Source organism: Drosophila novamexicana, unplaced genomic scaffold (genome assembly GCF_003285875.2).
Source record: "Drosophila novamexicana strain 15010-1031.04,08,12 unplaced genomic scaffold, DnovRS2.1 tig00000986-arrow-arrow-pilon, whole genome shotgun sequence".
NCBI classification, from domain to species: Eukaryota; Metazoa; Arthropoda; class Insecta; order Diptera; family Drosophilidae; genus Drosophila; species Drosophila novamexicana.
Genome location: NW_020824835.1, coordinates 1,759,840 through 1,784,744, shown reverse-complemented (window position 1 = coordinate 1,784,744; position 24,905 = coordinate 1,759,840). Strand labels below are relative to the sequence as shown.

The 24,905-nt window shown below is 36.4% G+C and overlaps 1 protein-coding gene across 5 annotated transcripts in view; it reads left to right on the top strand.

The window, feature by feature from the left end:
* LOC115765731 (AF4/FMR2 family member 4) overlaps positions 1 to 24,905 on the top strand; it is a 52,687-nt gene that overhangs the window by 15,853 nt on the left and 11,929 nt on the right. Inside the window, exon 1 of one of the 5 annotated variants that reach the window (XM_030709396.1) lies at positions 21,904 to 21,978. The exons of the other annotated variants lie outside the window; for them this stretch is intronic. The gene's annotated coding sequence lies outside the window, so the exon portion shown is untranslated. Of the gene's footprint in view, positions 1 to 21,903; positions 21,979 to 24,905 lie in introns of those variants that run through there. 5 annotated transcript variants of the gene reach the window in all.

The window sequence follows — 24,905 nt, the reverse complement described above, 5'->3', positions numbered from 1 at the left end:
TTTTTTTTACTTTTAAAAGTTGAAATAGATTGCATAATAGTCCATATTTGTACTGTCATCTAGAGTTAGATTAGCAGCATAGTCTTCTTTTTTTACTGCTCTCTATGAAGTAATATATTTCATAAAGTGTTGTTCATCTTATCTCTGCTTGCCTATGTACCTATATGTACTGGCTAGAGTATGTAAATTAAATAATATGAAAAGTAACTTATTTTAAACAAAGAAATGAATGCTCAAGCTTTGCACAATTAATCTATTAACGCTCACTGATCGATAACAGCTATTATCGATAACAACCGCATTTTTATATAACACGCACACTTTACGTCTTATATGATTGCCAGCATGCCCTAATGTAAGTGTATATTATATTATAATTTATGCCATCACGTAGCCGGCACGTAGGCCCTGGCGCAGGGCAGGCACAGTTCCATTCATTGATGGCGGTTGAGTTGTTGTCGCTGTTGCAATCACTGAACATCGCTTGCCAAGTGTGTCGCAGTCGCAGTTCGGTTGCAGTTGCAGTCGCAGTTAGTCGCTGCACAACAAAGTTTAAAGCCAGCGGTCAATTTGCATAAAACCGCCGCCGTTTTGTGAATGAAAAACTTTTCTTTTTTTTATTGCTTTTTTTTTTGGCCAAGCGTCCGCGGCGGACAACAACAAGAACAACAACAAATTAATGCGGTAACTGCAATAAATTGTTGAATTTTATTATGCTGCGGCGTAGATACAGATACAGGGTGCTGCTGCTGTCGCTGCCGCTGGTAACAGCAGCTGCCTACGCACTGACCGCAGCCCACACGCCAAAAAGTATCTGTAAGATACGCAGCTCGGCAGCGAGTCTAACTACTTGGTGCTGTCGTGCGCCATGTTGCGGCTAATTCGATTTCTGCATTGCCAAACGCTTTGCTAAGTCAAAAGCTGCCGATTGCCTTCTACTACGCCAACACACACCACGATAGACACAAAGATACATTGATACATTCACAGACTTGGCTAGAAGCTGGCCGTTTTCATTGATGGTTTCTGCTTTGGTAGCCGCGTCTCTCTGACATTTGCCTTGTCAGTGTCAGCTGCCCGTTGCCTGTTGCCTGTTGATTCATTCATTCATTTAATTTTGTCGATTTACCGCACCTCTCGCATCGCAGCGTTCCCTATTTACTTTTCTTATTAATTGCTAGACTTTGCCAAGCCGTGAATGTGATAATAAATTATTACAGCCAAAGACATTTGCCGGGTGGGCGTCCATTACATAAGAAACAACAAAAAACATATACAGATACTTGGATTTATAGCCCAAGATCCAAGCGCTGATCCGTCGAGCTGTTGAGCAGCTTTGTGACCCGGTCAAGTGCTTGTTGCTGGTTGCTGGTTGCTTGTCCGATTGGTTGATTTGTAATTCCATTTCCTGTCTAGCTGTAATGAAAAGGAAATTCTAAACAGCCAATTAAATATGGCTGCGAAAATCGATCAACATGCTTACAAGGCTATTTACCTCATAAATAGACAACCCATTTGGTAAATAATATTAAAGAGAAAGACTGGAATTAAAAAAAGTATTAAAGAACTGATTAATATTTATCTGAAAGATTGGTTTTAATTAATTAAAATTATTATATTTAATTCAAAAACTTTTTAAAGAATAAAATTCAAAATACACTTTTAAATCAATAAAAAATTAATAAAGATCTGATTATTGTTGACCGGAAAAAATTGATTTAATTAATAAAAATTATTGTATTTCTTAGAAAAATAAACAAAATAGAAAATAGTTTTAGACAGTTTTAAATAAATAACAACTCAATAAAGAACTGATTAATTGGTTTTAATTAATAAAAATTTCAAACACACTTTTTAATGAGAAATAGTATTAAAACGCAGACTTCAATCAATAAACAACTGATTAATATGGTAAATAAATGAATAACAAAAAATGTCAAAAACGTCCCAATGAATAAAACATCGTAATCGTTTTATTTTTTAACAAGCTTTAGGAAAGCAGATCCAATTCATTAAACTCTTTAAAATTCGAAAATTTAACTATTGTGGCGTAAAATGTACGCTCGAGTGTGTTTTTAAATTTAAATTAATAACATCTTCAAGCTAGACGAAGAAGAACAAATTTCAAAAATGTTGACTTCTTTAAAAAAATTGTTGAAAACATATCATTTAGAGATTATAGCAAAGATTACAATTCGCACTAACGTTTAATTCATGTTGAGAAAAAGGTGGTTCTGGTTATCAAGCTTTAACTTAATGGGAATTGCAAGCAACGAGAGAACCTCAAAGGCGTTTGCAATCCTAGAATCGCTAGCCAAGTATGCAGATGATAGAAACGGGAGGTAATTAAATTGGCTACTCGTACTTAAAAACATTAACAACAATAATAAAGTATGTATTAAAAACTATATAAAACAATGCTAGATCACAAAGGAACAGTAAAAGTCGATAGTCTATTTATTTATCCATCCAATATGAAGGATTGTAAACATTGTTGCACATAAAATGATGATCATGTTATGTAGCGATATGTTTGTAAGATCTTAAAGTCGACTCGCATAGTTTATGGTCCCGACGAGCTTAAAATGCAAAAGCGAAATGAACACAGCGCCAAAAAGTGCCCCCGAAAATGATGACAAGCAGAATGAGAATTTATATGGGAAGCCATAAAGAAGGCGACGCATAAATAATGCGACGCAACCGGGCATCCACTGAGGCATGCAACCTGAAGATCGGCGTCGTCGCACGCGCAGCTAATTAAATTAAAGTCGATCGGCGTTCTGGTTACGAAGCATTCTATATGCATAGTTTTTACGTAATTTATTTATTTATTTATTTTTTGTGTCTTTCGAGGTGGGCGTTCAGAGATGTGCATACATTGTGTGCGTGTGCGTGTGCTTGTGTGTGTGTGAAATTTATGTGCCATAATTCAGAATGCATTTCAAGTGCGAACGGTTCCCACACCCAGGCAGCAGGCTAGACGATCAACCGATCGCCACTAAACTGTGCACTGGTACTTATATTAAGTGCAGCCCACTTGGCTAACCAATTTGGCAACCGAGTCGCGTGGCAGCTAAACGGACGCCTCCAGTTTACAGTCTACAGTCTACAGTCTACAGTCAACAGTTTGCGATCTGTTTTTGGAGCGTGATCGGTTCAATTTAGTTGACTGACCCCCACCTGGCTGTGTGTAGGACAAAGCGGCACGCGACCGGATCACGTCACCACAATCTCCTACACCACCACCTCCACACACACACACACACACACACATACAGACACACGCACACACTTGTTTGAGAAATTCTGCGTGCTCTCTTGGCATCGACAAGTGTAGGGGACGCTTGTTGACGTCGCGTCGTCGCGTCTGGTCGCGAATTTTGCGGGGGTTGTTTGTTGTGTGCTTGCGCTTGTTTTTTTTTTCTTTAACAAATGCCTACACACACACATTGGCAGCCGGCCGGCCGGCCGGCATATTGTCCACCCACCTGAACCGCCAAAATGTCGGTCAGCTGCCGGCACTAAGTTCAAGGGCAGCAAAAGGCTTAGCACAAATAGTTTAGAATGTGCTTTGCGCCTGGGCGTTTCTTGGCACGCGCTTCAAGCCGGGACGCCTCGTTGGCGTTCGATTTGGCCCACGTATTAGCCAGATATGCACAGGCCCCCCTGCTTTACCACCAGCCTCTGCCTCTGCCGCCCAGCGTAACTTGCACTTTTCTGCGTGTCGTTTGTCGCCCATCGTTTTGGACGTGGTCGTCGCCTGGTCGTGTGCCGGCACAAATAAATCAGCAACATGCGGCATGTGGCATGCGGCCTGCTGCTGCTGTTGCACGCCTATCGCATCCGGTTCGCCACAGCTCAATTCCTTTTATTTACTATTTTTATATTATATATAATATATATATACATATATATAACTTTTTAGGCGCATTATGCATAGCCACAGGCACCGACTCAATCAAGCCATTTTAAAAGCCATTTTTTTTTCTTTTATTTTCGTGGCTTTTCATTTTATTTATTTGTATTTTTTTCATGCCGTGCAAATCGACGCCTGGCGCATTGTTGGGGCCCCTTGTCAGAAGAGTCGGGCCAACATGGCAGTCAACAAATTTACGACATAATAATTTACATTTATCTGCTGCAACGAGGCAGCCACAATACAACAGCAACAACAACAGCCACAACTACAACAATAACAGCAACAACAAACTGGATCGCAATATTTGTGCGTATATTTTGTTTAGTTTTTATTTGCAAGCGAAATGCATCTTTCAACAAGTCGAAGTTTGTTTGCACTTTGCATTAAAGCTCAAATATATTTTTGATTGCACATTCAAATGCACAAGGATTTCAATTAAGAAAGTGGAGCTCAGAGTATAAAATTAAAGCTTTAGCTGCCTTTCTCGAAATCTTGTCGTTTAGTTTTCTGGTTCGAATCCCCACCAGATTGTGGCATAGAATTTTCATGATCATAAAAGTCTATGATAAATGTATGTTTATAAACCATATTCTAATAATAATAATATAGACTTAGACAAGGAGACAAGCCGTGCTAGATCTAAATGGGTTGGAGCCTTGAACTTCTTTTTCTCTATATGCAGTACTAAATACTTAAAGGGGAAAATTTGATCTAACAAGCTGAGCAATAATAATAATAATGACAATGGTAATAATACTATAAAATAAAGGGTTTGGTGTACAAAAATGCTTACTGCTTCAGTATACTGAATACTCTCATATTTGGGTTATTTGTTTTATTTTAACAATAATTTGTATACATACATTGTGCATTGTGCATTTAAAGCATCATTTAATGATGCGTATGTCTTGTATCTAGGTGTCCGTCTTTGCGTCTACGACAACCGTCAAACTGTCAAACTGTTCGATTGGCCGGCAACGTGCAGCTATAGTAGGATCATATATTAATATCAGACAAAGTTAGTTAAGCACGACATTGTGAAACTTGTCTGAAAGATTTAATGAAATGCAGACTAAAGATATGCCAGAAATGGAAATGTAATTGCAGAACGATCTCAGATCTAATTGCTAAAACTGAATTAAAAAATATAAATTTATATACTGATTGATTATACGAAAGTTTCAAGTGATCAATACTTGACCGGCAAATAAATAAAAACAGAAAACAAAAATTGATAATAATACAAAAATAAGTAAATATTTAAATGTTAAATACTTAAGGAATATTTATATGGATTGCAAAAAAGGTAATATAATTACAAATAAATACTTAGGAACGTAGGCAATTCAAATTTAAATTCACACACTTTTATCCTGATGTTAAGTTAATGTTAAAGATACTAAAACCTAAATACCGAATCTTATATTCCACTGCAAAGCAATTAGAATTTAATGTGGTGGACACTTTTAGTTCTTCTTAAGTTGCATGTCCAACTGCATAACATAGTTATTGTATCCTGTGCCTTGAGTTGTTCATTAAGATTCAGCGCCATGTTGTTTAATAAGTTACCTTTGCGATATGTCGCCGTCAGACGGCGCAGACGTCGCCTCTTTATCAGTTTATTACTTGGCAAACTTTTCATTTTAATATCATTCGCATTTGCGCAATGCAATCGCCTTAAAGTTGTTGTTGTTGTTGTTGTTGTTGTTGTTGTTGCTGCAGTTGAGCGACTTTTAATTTTGAACGCCTTCGTGGCGAGACCTGAACAAATCGGGTTGGCTGGCTGCTTGACTGACTGCCGCGATGATAAATGTGCACCGGTTTTGAAGGCGTCACAGCAATGCGACAAGCTATGCCCCTGCTCCCAGCTTGCACTTTGTTTGTAACTGAACTCTCCGTGCAATTCAAAGTCAAGGAGAGACAGAGAGATAGGCAGATAGAAAGAGAGAGAGAGAGAGAGAGAGAAGCAGAGAGAGAGGCAGATAGAGAGAGAAGCAGAGAGAGAAAGAAAGGCAGAACAGCGGAGAGCAACTTTCACTCTGCACTCTGGTGCGCTTCTGCACGTTCTCTCTATCGCACTCTCTCTCTCTCTATTGTTGTGATTCACAACAAAAAAAATCGATGGAGCTAAAAATTGCCGGTTTCTGGGCTTTTAGCCGCCTTGTGCTGGCAAATGACCACCCCAAATGGTTGTTTGCGTAAATTTTGCCGCCCGTTTTTTATGAATGAATATAAAAATCATAGCATACTTAACAGCGCGCCTGCGCTGCCACCCCCCATGCGTGTGTACGCGCACGTTGCGTGTGTGTGCATGCATGTGCGACATTGAGCTGTGACGAAAGCGACCGTGTCCTTGACTCCGCGGTACTCCAACAACAGGTGGACTTTTTTCTAACGCCGATTATTTTGTCCCCAACGTTTTGCTATTGTAGTACACTCTGACGCAGGAAAAGCCATGAAAATGATGCGGGCCATAAATTTTCATTAGGTGTATGTAAGCTGCCAATTGTACTTAGTAACTAAAAATAAACCGGGAACCAAGAGTAATACATACACAATCGAACGACACCAGTGAAGCCTCGTGCAATAAATATTTAAATATATTAAAGCCAAAAACTTATGCACAGGCTGAAAACTAAAATTGAAACAGTTTAGTAAAATAATTCATATCTTCAAAAAAATATAGGTTGTCAACTATTACTCCAGAAAAACGTACAATTACTTAAGTAGCGTGCCTTAAACTCCCAAATGAAGAGAACTTAACAAAGAATTGATTTTCATTATTAGTTTTATTCATACAAAAAATTCGAAAAAAAAGTATATAGTACAATATTTATTTATAACATAAAAAAATTTAAGCTAACACAGTTCTAAGTGTAAAATTGCAAACAGTTAAACATAAAAATACATATCTTCAATCTAGAAAAGCTTTTTCAATATTAGGAAACATCTACAAAAAATTAATAAATTAAAAAACCACAAGATGAAATTGCATAGAGTTGGAAAAAAAATGAACATCTTGAATCTAGAAAAGCTTTTTCAATATTATGGAATACCTAAACACAAAAATTTGCTTGGTGTTGTAAAGGCTTAGAATAAACATTTTAAATTTGACTTTCAAGTTGCTAAAAAGATCAGTATGGCCAAAAAAATATATAAAAAAATAAATAGATAAAAGCGATAGGTATACATCGATAATAATAAGACATATAAGATAAAACAAATAAAAGGTTCGAGTCGGGAGCTCCCGACTAGGGGATACCCTAAAAACTCTTCTACCAACATCAAATGAATATATATATTCTATTTTAGAAGCTATATGTCAAGTTTGGTGACTCTAGCTCTTATTATTTACCAAAATTGCCTAAAAAACAGGATATCGATATCGATATCGATATCGGCTATTGGTGCTGATCAAGAATATATATACTTTATGGGGTCGGAGATGCTTCCTTCAGTCTGGATTTTGCACAAATTCCCTTATATATACCCTTATACCCATTTTTAATGGGTTCAGGGTAGAACAAGACGGCCAAACAGAGTAACGATAGAAAGGAAGGGAATGATCGAGAAAAAAGAGAAAAGTGTTCGGATCGAGAATAAAAATAAATTGAAACCAACCAATGTTGTTGTTTTGGATGACGGACATAAAAAGTGTCACGTTTAATATTCCCATATGGTTCAAGCCAAGATCAATACAGAATGCTGTTTATTTTTGACTATTAAGTATTATAAAAGTTAATTCAAATAAATTGTATTCTCTGTATTCTCTATATTCTCTAAAATACTAATTACACGTTGCATCAAATAGGTATATTTTGCAACTGCTGGCAATTAATTATCTTAGAATATGAGTACGCTGTGTGAACGCTTTTGACTGAAATCCCCCCACATTGTGGATGGCGAAATTAGTTAAAAATAGTCAGCGACACGTCGTGGCTGCCGCCGGCCGCATCTGATGATTAAGCGGGCCCCCATGAAATTATTAACTTGTTTTCGTGGCTGGCAACAAATGTTGCCATTTTTGGAGCTGCGACCCAACGAAACCGCAATTAAGCACAAATCACAAAGTTTGCCCAAAATTGGTTAAGACTTAAGCAACAAACAAGAGAATAGCGACAGCGACAACAATAACCACAGCTAAAGGGAGAAACAAGAGAAGCAACAAAATGCCCCAAAATTTGTGGTGCCTACTTTTGACCAAATTTGGTTGAACGTTTATCGCTCGATTTTGGGTTTTTGTTATTGGGCTTTTGTGAATTGTATTGTATAATATACTTGTATAGCTCGTACCCGTACCACATCCATAAGCTTTTTGTCTCTTGACCCGTTTTTCTTCTTGCTTGTATTTGTTGTTTTTGCCTTTAAGCCACACGAATTTATTGTGTATATTCGCTGCCAAAGCAAATAAAATGCTTGGATTTTATGAATTTAAGCACTTGACATTTCATTTCGGCCAGACTCATGAGCATGTCATGTGACTAATACTTAAGTATCAAGAATCAAGAGCGAGCCATATAAAACTAGCAAACAAATGTTTTCTGATGTGAAGTTGTGAAATTATAGGAATCTATTTTTTTTACTTTTCATGCCTTTCTGTAATTTGGTCTAGAAATTTGTAACGCATAGAAAGAAACATCTTTACCACGTAGATTATATATATTTTATTTGATTGCAGTATAGTAGAAACTTATATACATATATTTAGCTGAGTTAATATAGTCCGTCTGTTTCTATGCGAACTGACTAGTTTTAAAAATATCGTCATAAAACTTTGCGGCGGTCCTTCCTGAAACAGAAACCACGTCAAATAGCGCAAACCTGTAAAACTATTGCCCTGAAGTCGGTTGCCGAAGTACAGCCGAAATATATTGGTTAAAATTCAAACAGAATTGCATTTTCATTTTGTCTTGAATAAAAAAAACTCGGACCTCGAGCCAGACAAATAAACAATTATTATATTTTAATATAGTAAAGTTTCACTGTAGATAGATAGTTGAGTAAAAATTTATAATATTCCTTAAAAAATACAGGATAATTTATCAAGCATTTGAATGATATTATAAATATTAAATTATACTTAACCTATGCAAGCAGCTTAACTTATTTGTTAAATTAAATAATAGAATTTAAAAAGTAATAATAAAAATTTAAAAATATTTTAAATAATAAATAAGTTAAGCTGCTTGCCAAGGACAAACGAGTTTTGTTAAAAGCCTTTGGTCGGTTGTTATGACATCTAAGTTAAAGATAAGATTGGAAAAGAAGAAAGGAAGACGCGCTTCTTGAATTGAAAGAAGGTGTTTGTCTCAGACAGCCTTTTAACCTTTCAACTCTACCATAGAAATGTAACAAAGGCTATGCAAAGGCACAAGCAGCCTTGAATCCAATCAATCGATACAGTAGTCACCCTTTGTGACTGCCAATACAGTCAAAACTCTTTAACAAAAACAATCTAACCATTTAAGTATGTATTATTAATTATTAAAATAAAAATTTTATAATATTAAATTCCTGAGAGAAATAAAAACAAATCTAGAAACATTTTGACTCTCATATACTGTCCACGCAAATTGTTTTTTTTTTTTTCTTTCAACTTTCAAATCTGTTAAACTAATTTTAGATGTTTGTACGCTTCAGCAAAGATTTTCACTTAGTATCAAATGCATTAAATTTGATTAATTTGATCGCATTACGAAAGTGTTTTCCTACGTGTTCAACATTAATTTGCCGTGTGATTTTTGTTTGCAACATTTTTAATGCCAAAAGTCTGGAATGGGGAAATATCTAAAATGCAATCTGGCGGACCGAAAAAGAAATTTCGTGTTTTGGCCAACAAAAATTAAAAGCAAAAACCAAAAAAAAAGAAGGCCAAAACTATTTGAAGTTATTTTCGCCACTTGGCCTGACACTCGTCTGTGTCATTGTTCCATGTGTGTGTTTGTTGTTGTTGCTGCTGCTTTTGTTGTTGTTGTTGGAGTATGGCTGTAAAGTGTTCGCCTGTCGCTTTCATTATGCATCCAGCGAACAATGTAGGCGTATTTTGATTATGATAAACTGGCGAATTATGTTGTCACTTTGCATTTTTCATATAGAATGAAATTATATTTTATATATGCGCGATGCACTGCGACTTCGTTTTCCTACTGCTGCTGCTTCTTCCAGCTCTTGTAGTTGTTGTTGTTGTTATTGTGCTTGTCGCGTCGACTCTTGAAAATATTTACATGTCGTGGCATTTGAAGGGATTTATGTCGCCCCAAACTCGCCCGACTCTCTGTCAACCCGCGACTTTGGGCTATGAAAAATGACAAGCAACTAGAGAATTGGGGAATTCTACAAGTATTAGCCAGAGGAGCAACACTTTTGGACAGCAAAATACAACAAAAAAAAAAATAATTATAATAAAGCAACAAATTTAGTTGACTGTTTTGCCATTTGTTTGGCTTAGCGACGCTTCAACAGCGCATCTAAAAGATATAAGAAAAAAATCAAATACAGATATGGATTTTTCGTGTGTATATCTTTGCCCAATTTTATGTGCTGCCGACTAAATTTAAAGCATGCGTAGCTATTTATAATGTTTCACGTAATGAATATTAGCTGTTGATTATAAACAAAATGCTTTTCCACAAGGTATTTACGCGGCTGACGTCGCCAAGTTCAGCCGAAAGATTCGCGAATACGCAAACAACAACAATGACGTAGTAGCCGCTGCTCCTCCAGAGACACGAAAATCCCACCCACACCATTGCGCCCAAATGAGAAAAACAAATAAACAGATTCTAACTATAGTGTACCGTTCAGTCTGGAGCGTCTAAATTTAGATGGGGTATACAGTATTTGCAATTATCGGAGCACGTCATGGATTTTTTAGACGAATTTAGTTTAGTTTTCGGGTCCTATAAATAACCAACTGCTAAATGGGCCACTAAATCAATAAAAACACAAACGAAATCAAAAGTTCAACAGTACGTGACACACTTCAGATCAGTCGAAGATACAGCATAGCTACAGCTACAGCTACAAATGCACATGCGGATACAGATACAAAAGCATCTTTGGGATGTGTTCCGTTTGTGGGGGAGGCGGGCGTTGAACAGCGCTGCGAACATAAAAATTACAAGCAGATACTCGGAACGGGCATACCAAAAATTAATGGCAACAACGCGTCGCAAACACGACAAAAAATTTGTTTCTTTCTGTGTGTATCTGACGGTTTTCACCGCTTTCTGGCCAGGCCCATTGTCAAATGGAAAAGCATTAGCCAGCCATATGGAGCACGGGGGAAAATTAATGATGTAACTTGGCGCTGCGGAAGTGTGTCATGGATTTTAAGTAGAAGATGCCGCTACCTCCAAAATGTTCTCAAAATGCCGTTCAAAGCGCCTTCCATCGCCAGCAAGTTGCCTTTTAATCAAATGATATACGTACGGACATATAGCTGAGTATCTATAGGTATATTAAGCATGCATATGTATATGCATACATGTACATACATATCCACGCCCGACTAAATTTAGCTGCCTGGCATACATAGATACAAATGTATCTATGTACTGTAGCCCGATTGACGCACAATGTGACGCTATCATATGCTTATCGATATCTCTCTAGCTGTAACTGTATTTCCAACTCCAATTGTTTCTCGGCCTGTGACGTGCTTTGGCAACTGATAAGCGATAAGCTTTGCCTGCGAAACGTAACCAGATTTGCCAATTCATTGTGAAAATAGAGGAAAACTCATTGTATCCATGCAGTGGCTAGAGATACTATAGCCCCATTTAGCTGATCATCAATCGAAATATATTATGGCGGGGTACTCAAAAAAAAAAAAAAAAATGGGATCACATTCTATATATGCACCTCTTAAGAATTCGTATGTGTGAAACGGAAAAGCGGCGCATTCAGCGCATTTGTCACATTATCTAATTATAAAAGATTGAAAGTCGAAAATAAAACCTAAAATGTTGAAGTTTAGATACACTTATTTATTTGTTGCTTAATGAAAGTGAAAAATAATAGTTTTTATTCAATCTAAAATAAAGTTTAAAAAGGTTTGTACGGAACTAAAATCTTGCTTAAATGCTTAAAAATAATTTGACCTTGAGGGTGTTCTCTAGATACCAAAGTATCTGTGAAAATTGTCATTTTACGTTTTATATAATTTTTCCAATCCCAATTGAATGATCCTCTAGAATCAAGAGCTATGATCAAACATCTCTATTCCAGTTTGGAAACCCAAAAGGGGGTCAGATATTTTATAAAAAGTTAATTCTCCAAATATAAAAGTATCTATGAACGTATTAAGATACTTTGTCAAAAGTTAATTATCAGAGTATAAAAGTATCTGTGAATATATTAAGATATTCTATCAAAATTTAATTCCCAAAATATAAAATTATCTGTGAATAAGAAACCCTGTCAAATGGTATTATACCAACAGAAAATATAGTTTCTAAGAGGGCATAATTTTTTTTTTTTTTAATAATTTATTCTTAAATAATGCACACTAAAATAAAAAAAAATGACGCTAACATAATTTATAGTTAACCTTCCAAACATTTAATTTAAATAAAAGCTAGCATACCCCTTGTCCAGGGTATTCAAATGAAATCAACTATTTTGCGCACAGAGACGACAACATTTTTGTGCTATAAACTATAAACGGCATTTAGTGGGATTAACTTTTTGTGGCCATCGTTGTCATATAAATATCTACACATTTCTGTGTGAGGCTCGTAAATAAAGTCATTAAAGTGGAATCCAAAGCATCTCAGGAAATCGAGAAATTCACAGAACCAAGAAATAAAAGTAAATATAAAACTAAGAAAACGAAATGCATTTTCATTTGGCTACAAAAGAGTTGTCATTATAGTTCGTGCACAAATGCAAACAGAATCATTTGCCAATCACTGGCATCAGCTATTTTTAGTGGACGTTGAACGTCATTAGGAGTGCCTGAAATTACCTTGACCGACGCGCAAGACGATGCCCAAATAGAACACATAACTATAATTAGATCGGCACAATCAGCACACCTCCATCTGTCCATTCATCTGCTCACATGTACGTGAGCATCTAAAAGCGAGTCGAGCTGATTAAGCGCCCCCAGAATTTATGAACTTGACGTGCGAAATTCTATTTGTAATTATTTTTCTACTTGCACGCGGCGCCTTTCACGTCATATCAGGCCGAACTATAAACAGATGGATCTATACAGATAGTCAGGCAATTATTTACACGCATCATGCTGGACAGAGCAAGTGCGAGAGAGAGAGAGAGAGAGAGTGAGCGAGGGAGGTTCAGCGTAATTCCAATTTAGGCATGATGCCCGCCCTCAGATACTTGCCAGGTTCTACGCTGTGGCACACGCTCTCAAAAATACATTGACCAGCTGATTGGCAGTCTGTATTATTTTTAAAGGGTATTGCACTTCTGCCAGTGTAGCATGACTTTAGCATGCAATGGGTAACTCCTTTCAAAACAAAGTATTTGACCACGTATATTGAGCATGTATTTGATGACAACGACAAAGACTCTGCCTAACAAATCTGCCGATTTTGTCTAGGGAACTGACATTTTTGAAGAAGTCTTTTAATGAGTTGGCACCGATTATCACACTATATTTCATATTATTTAATTGGCTACATTTTTCGAAAATTAAGTGATGCCACAAAAAGATTTTCTTATAAAGATTTCAACATAACTTCAAATATGCATACAAAAGTATAACTAAAAATAACGTAGTTCCATAAAAACAATCGATCGGAAATTATATTGCTATATATGGAACCTTTCAAGTGTTAGAAATAATTTGATCTACATCAATCAATACCAGCTATTTATGCCTTTAACAACACACAAATATTAGTTGTAAGTATTTTTTTTATTTTTTATGTTATCCCACAATACAGTGGGGAATGAAATATATTCATGTATTCAATGAGGCATTACGATTTCTTTGATTTATCTTTGCCTTTTGATAGGTTGAACTTAAGATCAACCAGTCGAAGCAACAATACTATATTTTTTCTGTAAGGGTATTTAATCTTCAGTATCCATATTTAGCCTTTCTCGTTTGTTTTTTGTTCACACCATCGCTACTTGTTTTTGTTTCGTGTACGTATGCAAAAATATTAAAAAAAAAAACAAGATAATTATGAATTTTTGTTGTGTGTTTTTCGGCTAAACATGTTCATCAAAATGTATTTAAATTTAGGGGAATGAGGCACGCGTTTTATATTTAGATGATTGCAATGGCCTCACAACTGCCACACAAACGAGGGACGAGGATTGGGGTTAGAGAGACCTAACAAACATTACTCAAGGGGGCAGTTCAAAGAAATCGGTGCACTCGTCAACAATTTTCATGCCGGCCATTTTTGGCGCAATTTGTTGACCCACTTTCACTTTAGCGCCGAGTACCGAGTGCCGAGCGGCTTATGCCTATTTAGGCATGCTCACACATTATTTATGAATATTCATGTTTTTATGCCAAAAATAATCACAATTTACAATTAGACAAAGAGTCAACAAAAACGATAAAAAAAAAAGAAAATAAGAAATAACAACAGCTGCCTGCCAGTGGGAGGCGATAAATACTCTGGCAGACAGATTGGCTCAGCTTTCGAATTGACAGACCAAAAGAAACTATTTAAAAAAGACAAAAATATGAATATAATAAATATATATGCACATATAAAGTGTCTAATATTGTTTAAATATTATCAGATTTAATTTCCACTTATGGATAACTAAATTCAGAATTGTTATTAAAAGACTTTGCTACGATATGTTTGCTTTTTTTTTCTCATAGCTGAACTTAAAATAAAGCAAGTAATAATAAATAAAAACAATTAGAAATTGGTTGGTCTCTAAAAAAATACTTACTTTCTTCCTTTTTTGAGTAAATAAAAACTATTATTATAAAAAAAACCTAATATATAATAATAATGATTGGAAAAAAGAGTTGCTGTAGAATATTTATTGAAGGCAGATATTCCCGAAATTAGCTTTCCGCATTCGAAAAAGGAAATTAAGTCGAGGGAAAAGTCGAATTCGCCAAATTTGTATTCCGTTTAGGCTTTTAGCTTTAAATTCTTCTATTATGGTGCACTAAATACTCAGGTTGACACTTGTTTTTTTTTTTAATAAATAATTAAATAACTTTTTATTATCTTATCAACAACGGAGCACTTTATCATTTAGCTGTCATAGAAACGTTCGGTCGAAAAGTCAGATCTTGTCTCTCAGAATATTTTGTTACCAAGATATTTTCATAAAACTCAGCATTAACGAGCTTCACTTTTCTCATATATGTGTAAATCCGTACGGCAAATGCCAACAAGGGTGTTAAATCGTCAGCGTGCCGAACATATCCTTAACTTATCGCTTATTATATATGTTTGATGATGTTTTGTTATCAGCCATATTTTATTTAAGTATCACAAATTTATTGGTGAATTATAATTATAAAACTTATTTTAGTTCTATGCAAACATTATTATAAATATAACATAAAAGATTTCAGAAAATTCTCACCTTTTGTAATTTATTCCGCTGGCCCAATTCGACCAATGGAAATTTTCCTTTAATTTGACTGTTCAAATTGTTAATTTGTGTTCGAGCTGTTGTTGCTGTTCTATTTTCTGATGACTGGAGCAATTTACGGCAACATGCCAAGCCCATAAAACATATTATGATGCTCATAAATTATCCATACATATTATAATATTTATATATATATATTTTTTTTATATTTATATGAATTTTACACAAAAACGAGTGCATAAAAATGCAAAACTGTGCATAGAGACATATACATATATATTTTGAAAGACTTTTAATATGAAATTTAAGCATTATCGAAACGGTCGCCACAGCTAGATAATATAATATGTGTCTTTTACATATATATATATATATATATACTTAATGCCTAGGTGTATTTGAGTGTACATAAATGTATTCACACCTCGATGGAGTGGCTCGACAACTCGCTGAATGACAACGCCCACTGGCCAATGGCTTATAGCCTTATAGCATTGCTTATGGCTATATAGCCCATATAGCCTCTCCAATTTGAAGTTGACTTGCGTAATGCGCAGCTGGCATCTGGCAAATAGCTTAACAATCAAATAAGCATGGCGATTAAAGGGGGCCAGCAGTCCGGGCCCGGGGGAAGCGGGGCATCTACAAAGCGCCCATTGGCAGCGGGCTAGCAACAAAACAATTGTCGAGAGGGCAGACTCAACCAATAATAACAAGTGGCAGCACGCAAAAGTATCTCATAGATTTAAAATTGTGCGAGCGAGATAGCGCATTGGCAATGCAATCGAAGCTAAGGTATGCGACAGTCAATACGCTTTTAATTGCGGCCTACACGTCGCACGCTCGAGACTCGCTGCCCTAACAAGAGTCTCAGCCTGGCCACCATTTATGGCAACGCGGACCTTGTTGGGGTATCTGTAGAAAACGTGAATGTGTTTAACAGTCGTGGTGAGGCGGAAGGTGCGCTGCAGCGGGGAGCAGCACAGTTTGGCATTGGTGTTCGCTGTGTCTACCTCTCTCTGTCTATCTGAATGTTTGCTTGTTTTATTTGTATTTGTTTTGTTTGATTTTGAGGCGCGTGCCATGTGTCATGCAACTTGAGACTTGCGACTTGCGACTATCTAACGCCTCTGCCTCATCAACAACATCCAAAGGCGAACGTCGACGCCGTCTCCCCACTGACCCACGCACAAGCAACAGCAGCAACAGCAACAGCAGCAGCAGCAGCAGCAGCAACAACAACAACAACAACAACTCAGCAAAGTTCTCGACGAGAGATAACACGACATAGAAAGCCCACACGACACACACACAATTGGCATATGGGCAGAGATATATACACACATTTGACTAGATGCGAGCACAATGCTGCACATATGATTAGAAACACAAGTGTGACCAGATTGTGCATTCGCTAATTATGCTGTTTAAATTGTGAGTCACAATACCAGGTCGATGGGCATTAACATTATCTCTCTCTTCGTTATCTACAGTGCTTTATTCCTCATTAATGCTAGTTAAAAACACGTTGAACGCCAGCAATTAAAAATTAAATATATGTCCTATGAATTATAAATAACATCTACTTTTACAAAATTAATTCAAAATTTTTTATAATTTTAAACAAAAGTACCACGTTGGGCGCCATCAAAATAACTTTAATGTCATTATATTAATTCAGTCATATTAAATCAAATTTTTAGATCAAATGTAATGATATACCACTAGAGTATAAAATAGATAAAATATTCGGATCATATTTTTCTGAAGTAGTAAATTACAATTTACTTATTTTTGAAGTTTATTCTTTTCCCATTAACCTTAATTTCTAAAATCATTTATTTTCTCTTTCATCTGATTGTTTTTATTCCATATTTCGAAATGTAGATATTTAAAATCAGCAAACTTGTATATGTTGTATAACACAAAATATAAAATGGATAAAAATGAATAATACTATTAATATATTTCAGTTAGTAGCTCTGTACAGTGTATTTAGATAAATATTTACTTCATATTTGAATCATTTGTTATTGTTTATAGTTTCTACATTCCACATGAATATGCATCAATATTTCTTCCGAGATATAACACACTTTCACACACTGCAGCCATGTAAAATATATTTAGAAAATGTTATTTATAGGATACGCCCTCTGCTATTGCTGCGTATTTCACGCCAATTCGAGTTTATTTATAAACAATCAAGTGAGTGCAGCATCACTTGTCGAATGGCTGAACCCTTTCAAAGTCTAACGAATTTCTATTGAATTGCGTAGTGCTGTGCTTTGCACTTATATTGATGTGTAGTTTTGTTGTCTGCCATGGCAAACTTCAATTAGTTTGCTAATGCGACAACAACAGCAACAACTAGAGGGGCATAAATGAGTGTTAGCAAATTTATGAATGTTTATTAGTGCGCTGGGTGCGCTGCCAATTGAGGAAGAGGTGCAGCCAATAGCCTCAGTCCCAGCCCCAGCCCCAGCCCCAGTCTCAGTCTCAGTCTGAATCTCGGACTTGGCTCCCATTTGATTTGCCTGTGCGAACAGCTCAGTCATGTCCATCTTTGGCTTTACATCAGCAATTGGTACGCAAATTGACAAGTCAGTCATCAACCAAAAATCATTTTATACGCGGCTCTCAACTTCGTGACGTTGAGTTTTGTAATACCCTGCAGCTACAAAATAGCAAAAAAAAAAACAAGAGTATAATATGGAACATCTGCAGAATTTATCTTGTCAATAATAATGAAACCCTGATTGAAACTTAATACTGGGCTTATAGAACTGAGAAACCTGTTGCATTAACCGAACCTAAAGGTTCAAACAAATTGGTTTTTGAATTACGCAATGTATTTTTTAATGCACAAAGCGAACACAAGCGTAACCCTTGGTTTTGCTAGTTTTGTCGGCCTATAAATGCTTATAACTAAACTAAAACTAACTTATAACTAAAGAAGCCAGTTTCTAGAGATAACGGCAATCAGCCAGCTAAAACTTTGTGAATTCACAGTAAATTAGATTAACAGGGTATCTGCTAGCCAAGCCCTTGCGAGTAAAAAATTCTTTACTTGTAATTATTTTGAGTTTAAGGGGGCGCTCGCGTTCGCGTTCGCGCGAATCTCAAATAAATACTCGTGGGTGTTTTGTGCGCGAGGGGCTGGGCCCGGAAAACTCTGAAAGCTATAACCCCGATAAATGAGGCACTTGCAACTTGAATTGTTTTGTAGTTGTTTATGGCCAAGCAGTAGCTGATAGATTGCAGCATCTATTTATGGCCAAGTTGAAGGCGACGACGTCATAAAAATGTTCTGTCTGAATGGATACGTTATTTTTGGTCCACTGGCGTAATGAGTTTTCATTTTCACTAGACACACACACACACACACAAACAGACAGACAGACTGGCAGAGCGCGCATTGATGTCTACAGGTGGCAGGTGCTGCCCTGTGCTGTGACGCCCCCGCCAACCTCTTGTGGCACACACCTTTCCGTTGGTAGCCCAAATAAACAATTACTCGTAATGTGCACATCATGTGAAGGCTTTTAAAAATAGTCCTTGACGTTGTGTTTTGGCTTTGTTTTGCATTTTTCGCGCGCGCGCTTGTGTGTGTATGTGTGTGAGTGTATGTTGGCCCAAACTTTCACAAATGAGGCAAAGTTCTATTTTTAGCATATATCGCCGTATCTGTATTTGCATCTGTATCTGTATCTGTTCCAATTGTAGGTACATATATATGTATCTGCCAGATAACGGCACGTAATTCCGCGCCGTCTGTTAGGAAAACTTTGCCGACGTCAAAAGTTGCCAATTGTATCGCGTTTATTTTTAGGTCATGGCGTGCTGCTCAGCTCCCACCGTTTCTGCGTTGTGTTATGGTTCAGATTAGCCGGCGGGCCGGCCGGCTAGCTGACTGGCCGGCTGGGTCACGGTCAGCCCGATGAACACTCCCAATTGCACTTTGCGGGTTCATAATGCTCAAAAGCAACTCGTAAATAAATTACATTTTAAATTTCACATTTCGGTTGAGCTTTTTGCTCGCTGGCAGCCTTTCAATAATTTCGCGCTTAATGTTTGTTTTTATTTTTTGTTTTGGTTTCTTTTGTTGCTATTTTGTTTATGTGGCATTTTGTTTATGTTTCGTTTTTGCAACAATGCGGAATGCGCTTCGTTCCTTTGTTGTGATGTGCTGCAACCTTGTCCTTAGCACATGAAAACTGTTTTCGTTTACTGTCGCCGCAGAGGCAAAAATGTGCTAGCTGAAATATTTGGCAAATATGCCAAGAAGGGGGCATGGAAATGTTTTATGCGGCATGGAAATGTGACAAGCGCTGTCATAATGCATAAATAAAATGAAAACGCGGAACTGTATACATTCAGCACTGGGTGAGCGACAAGGAATACAACAATTTGAAAATTGAAGATTAATCTGAAAATTTACTTTGACTACGAAGTTTAAAAAAATCTCAATGTTAGGCGAGTGTAAGGCAAGAATAGCTCAGAGATGTTTATCCTTAAATACTTTTAATTACAAAATTCTCTTAGAATATAAGGAAAGTTCCTGAAATGGAAAAAAATTATAATTCTGTGTTAAGGCAAGGTAAGTTTTATATAAGCTAGCCAAGACTTATCAATTTCTGGCTCACTAACAAAACATTCATGAAACACAATTTCCAAAGAAAATCCCAACTAATAGATAATACATATATAATAGTTAGTTATGCTGAAATAATTAGGGGATTGTAATCTATAATAAGTAGTACTTATATTCCCCATAGAGTTCCTTAATGAAATAATGTGCCACCAAAAATCTTCAAAATCTGCCCAAAAAGCACCCCTATTTAAGTCTACAACTATCATTTTGGGCTTAGAAGCAACGCCAAGCATAGTCGAATTCTGGCTTTCTATGTTGACCATATTGATTCAGCACAAACATAACACGCCCCGTTCTTTATTTTGTACTTCCTTGACCCAACCAAGCGCAAATACCTCAATTTCCGGCTACGTTTTCCTTGACCCAGCCATCCAACTAAAGATTTAAAAATACTCGGATACGATCTAAACAAATCCGGCAGCTCGCAGCAGACTTTCCATAAATGGTCAAGTGAATCATTTGTTTAAATTTTTTGGCGGTAGCTCCTTCGTTGTGTTTACATAGAGCGTTGATGACGTATTTTGGGAAATCAAAACACTACACACACAAGCACAGCCACCACACAAACACACACACGTACAAACACAGAGAAAACGTTGACTGGGGTACCTGTTGTCTTATTTTTGCCTCAGAGCCCCCTTTGATGAGAGAGCGTTGCTGAGAGAGATCGGTAAAGAAAACTCACCTCACCTCACTCAAATACACAAACATACACACACACATACAAAGCGTGACTGACAAACGGGCCTGGCAAACTGTTGATTGGCTGCTCTGCGCGTGCGCCGTGAAAATGGCTGCAACCGTAGGGAGGCAACGAGGCATACGATTGGATACGCCAGCCGACCGGCTGCTAGCGAGTGTGCACTGTTCGTTTGTGTGTGTGCGTGTGTGTGCTGTGACGTGCGATTTCCCCACGCCGGCGCTCAGTGCTCTCAACACGCTTTCGATTCGATATCGAATTTGCCGCCGCTTAGCTTTGGGGCGCGTGCCAGCTGCTGCCAAGTAGGGGCACTGTCTCTGGCTATGTATGCGTCCCTCTTGCGCTCTCGCTCTCCCTCTCTCTCTCTCTCTTTCTCTTTCGCTGCTAGCTGTACGTGTGCGCCGCTATGCCGATGTTGAGTTTCATTCATAAAAACCGAAAGAGGGCGCATCTCGTGCCTCAGTTGTGTTCGAACAAGCAAACGCGACGGTTTGAAAACTTAGCAGCAACAGCTGAAAGATAATTCTAATAAAATAAATTCAAACGGCAACATATACAAAACACAACTACACACAAACAGATATATATGCATATATATATATATATGTATATATATAGTAGCATATATATATCACTGTAGAATACACCAAAACAAATTTTGTGCTAATAAAAGTGTCATTGAAAATTGTGCACGAATATAAAAATCAATTTGCTTGCTTAAATAGAAGCAATAGAAAAAGAAACAAGAAAAGCGAAAAGCGAAAAGCGAAAAGAGAGTGAAAGGATATTTTGCTGCAAAAACCTCAAACCTCTGTGTGCTCCCTTCAACAAATTTGATGAATGAAAAGCTCTGTGCCCCGCCGCAGCGCAGTAAACTGTGACGTACGCAAAAAGCATACACAAATACAATTACAGTGGAAGCTACCTTAAGGCTCTACCCCGAAGATGTTAGCTTAGAGGCGACGTAGAAACCCATATTGATTTTACGTAGCCAGTGGCAAACATTGCAGTGAACAGTCTGTGTAAAGTGTAGAGAGTGTGGCAAGTGTGTGTGCGTGTGGGTGTTAGTGTGTGTGAGGCAGCAATCCATAGGATTGCGCTAAACTAAAGAGAAAACTACCTTTGAATTCTTCAGCACGTGCCATTGCGATCCAGGTGATTAATTAGTGTTAAATATACTTGGTTTATGCCAAAGAAATCCAATTAAATAATTATAAGCTATAAATATTTGCTTAGCATATGTTTTTTTTATCTGCTGAACTGATTTTTAGCTTAGAGGAAGTCATCAAATAAAACGCTTGTCACATGTTTAATATATGCTCTTAATTAGTATTATTATTACTTTTTTATTTTGAAAATTTCTAGACCAGACTATTGAATTTTGTATAGAGAAAAGTTTTGGTGTGCTCAAATTCTGTTGTGGCAGCGAATTAAGTTTAGAACTTAATTATAATCCGACTGAAATAGATATAGTCAAAGATTTTTATTGTGGCAAACAAATCTGTTCAATAAAAATCAAGTTTATAATTTAATAAGCTTGTAATATTTGAGATACGTATTCTTGCTGCACATATTTTCTGGTTAGTTTGTCGATAAATTCTTATTAAATTCGTTTATTTATAATACAATAAATAAGTTATGTGTGCTGTCTTTTTTTCATATAAGTTTTAATACAAGCTTCTGGGCTAGTTTATATGCTTCACAGTCGTCTTAAATTTATAACTTCAGATTTATTTATGCACAAGAGCAAAAGAATACAGAAAAGGCTTAAATATCAGCTTGAAATCAAGAGTCCGATAAATCTAAAACAAAGTAGAAAATCTTGTTTGAAATCAATTATGGTTTGTCTAGATGGTATATAATAAGTTCTAGATCACATGCAGTTTTTTCAGTTTTAAAATATTATATATTTATTCTAAAGCAACTATTCTTAAATTTAAACAAAATAAGAATATGACTCAGTGGGCACTAATAAATAATAATAGTGCAAAGGCCCTGTAAAGGCTGTTATTGTCATAAGTTATTTATTCTAAATAATCAATTTAGACACCTGATACAAGTTTTTTTTTATTTAGCTTAATGTAAAAGTTGGCAACACATTTTCATTGTGTGCAACTTAGAGTGCTTTTCACCAACAGACTCTGACTTGTTGACTTGGTTAATATGTCAGAATTATAGCTAAATATTCCGATTTCGACACATGTCTTTATACAGAGTGTAGTACATTTTTTTCACACTCTTCCTGATCTTATACACTATACGATTTTCGCAACTATTGCAATTTTGTAAGATTTAAACCATGCGAATAATGCATAAATTCATTTAACGCATAATAAAAATTTCTGCACGTTATTTGACAGCGGTGCAAAGAAATGCCAGCAGAGGAGATCACACCTGAAAGGCAGCCACAACTATCTAGCTGCAATTGCAAGAATGTGTATCTACAATTCTATAGCTATAGCTATATGTATATCTATATATATGTATATATCAGTTTGTAGATATCTGTGCATCATCACACGCATCAGCTGTTTATTTAGCTGCAGTTTTTGTAATTAAATTATTGTCATTGCACTTTGCGCTTAATTTGAATAGCGCGAGCACAACAACAAGTTTTGTTTACAATTTAATGGCACATCTTAGCGAGCCGCCACCCGCCACCCGCTACCCGCTACCCGCTACCCGCCCCCGCTGCCGACGCTGCCGTCGACAGCTGCTAAAAGTGTTGGGCCAGCTAATCCGGCCCCAAAGCACAAGATGTTAACAGACACGAAAGAATACGAAAATAAAAAAGCCAAAAGAAAAGTGTGTATAAAAAGAAAAACAATTAGCAAAATGATTTACACGCAGCCTCCCATGTCCAGCGACAACAGCAACAACAATAACAACAACAACAACAACAACGGCGAGCTCCTCGAAAATTAATTATTCAATTTTCCCAGTTTTCATTTTGTGCATTTTACAAACAATTTTTCTTTCAGGCTTTTGCCTCTTTGTTTTTTTCTTTTTTATGTGTATTTAACCAAATAATTATGACATCAAAACAAAATACCGACGGCACGTCGAAGAGTCGCTTAACACTCGCCAGCCAAATGGCACTTTGACACCAACAAAAGCCAGTGGCTCCCACTGGCCACTGTGGGCTGTGCGGCTGGGTGGTGCTCGTCAATGTGGCTGGGATTGGGATTGGGACTGGGTAGCGGCCAAGCCAAACAAGTCGGCGGCAACGCACGCCCAGCTAAGTGCTCACTAAAATGATTTTAAAGACTTATAAAAATACGCATAAATGTTGTTTTTACATGTGTATACCCTGTAAAGCAGCGCAGTGTGTAGGCTTAGCAATAGCCAAGCCTTCAGTTGGGTTAAAATAAATTGATTCCTGGTTATAGCAGTTATAGACGACCTTGAGCCCTTGACTTTTGCTTATGGCTTATATTATTCAATTTGGGCAAATTATTGGAAAACTATGGAGTACTCGTTGATACAAGAAATTTATTTTAATGTTATTATTGAATACTTGAATATTTCAAACAAATCAAAAATATTATGAAGTATCAATACTTTTCTTACTTTATAAAGACAAACAATTTCTAGAATCAACATTTTTCTTAATGAATATAAAAAAAATAATTTTTTTCTTTTTATTAATAATAAAAACAGTTATTTATTATTATTTTATTTATTTATTTAATTTTATATCTTATTTAGTTTAATTAACAATTAGCTCAAACATTAACCGTTGGCATATTCCCCATATAGGGTACAAGATATTCGGTATTTTTTTAATGATGTAGATTTTTTTTGAAATTAACTTAACACATAATTTAAAAACTATTTTTACGAACTATTTTATCAATATATTCTCTGCATTATTTGGAAGCACATATATTTTTTGATTGCAATTACATAAATATTTATTTAATGTTAATTTGTTTATTTATTTAATCAATTTTCTCATATTAATTATAATTTTTATTTAGTTTGATTTACAATTAGCTCACATATTGTCCCTTCACTTATTTGCAACTTGCTTATAGGGTGCAATATATTCGAGCTGCTGTCGGAGTGCCTGCGGCTGTTTA